This window comes from Triticum dicoccoides, chromosome 1B (genome assembly GCF_002162155.2).
Source record: "Triticum dicoccoides isolate Atlit2015 ecotype Zavitan chromosome 1B, WEW_v2.0, whole genome shotgun sequence".
NCBI lineage: Eukaryota > Viridiplantae > Streptophyta > Magnoliopsida > Poales > Poaceae > Triticum > Triticum dicoccoides.
In genome coordinates, this window is record NC_041381.1 from 101,777,374 (window position 1) to 101,778,810 (window position 1,437).

The window sequence follows — 1,437 nt, forward strand, 5'->3', positions numbered from 1 at the left end:
TCTAAAAAATCCAGGCCACTCGATATTTCCTACATATTCTAGCACAAGTCATGCCAAAATTCACGGAAAAATCCGGCATGACCTTTGCTAAAAAAGGACACATCGAGCGCCTGAAATTTGCCGGAACGAAAATTAATCAACACTCTGGCAAAACATAGGCCACTCGGAGGTGTTACCTGCAAACATGGCCGGCCCCTTGGGCAAACACATATCCTATTTGAGCAACACAAGATATACATGTTTATATCTACATCATATGAGCGTTCAAACTTGATGGTCATTGCATTTCAATGGTTGAAAATATGAACAAAAACATTTCAAAATATCTTATAGGACTCATATTGACACAGAGATTTGGCTGGTCTCACCTCAAGGTCGGAGGGGGTCGGTGATAGGGATGACGACGGGGATATTGAGGGGCTCCTTGATTTCTGCAAAAACAAATACCCTATAAGCTATCAACTAATCAAATGCATACGCCTTGCATAGTGCTCTCCAATTTGAGCATTCAAAATAGGAGTAATTATTCAATTTGAGCATTCAATAAGCAAAACCAAATCGTAAAATAAATTAGTATTCAAATTAGCATGCATTCAATAAGCAAAACTAAATCATCTCTTGTGTCTGTATATCGTCGAATATTATCACTAATACATCTCGAATAGTGTCATACATATAACATCACTAATACATCTAAAACCCAAGAAAACGACGGGTATCGGCGCGGGCGATGGACACCCAAAGAGAAGGAACCATCACATGATCATAGCTCCAGTGAGATCCCTGAACAACCTGCCAGGTATTAGAGAACCTGCCCTCCAACAACCATGTAGCGACGGACGTGCTCGTCCACCTCGCTGACACGGTGACGTACCACCTCTGCGGGGTCCTCAAGCCTCCGCACCATCACTGGCCCACGTGACCGCCACCAAAGAAGGTTCGGGTCAACGACGGGCTGGCTCCTCACCAAGCTGCGCCCCCCGGAAGGTAGCACCTCCCAGTACCAGCCTGACGGAGCCCAGTCCCGGACATGGCCCCTCTGATCAAGCAAGCCTCCTCCGCCAAGTTAACAACGAGGATGCGGGATAGGCATCGTCGACGCCGATGCGGGAATAATTGCTTTAACTAAAAAAATAACAACAAATGTGACATGTTCAAAATATGACATGTCCACTTCAAAACGAATCAACCTAGAATTCTGTTAAATACACCTAAAAATAAACTAGTTATATTAATTTTCTTACTAAAAATAAACTAGTTCTATTAATTCAACTAGTTCAACTAAGCACTTACTATAAATAAAAAACTAATTCTTACTAAAAAAATAAACTAGTTCAACTAGTTCTGTTAAGTTTCTTACTAATTCTATTATACACTTACTAAAAAACAGTAAAATAGTTGCATTATACAAGAACAGTAAAAAATAGTTTAGGGTTT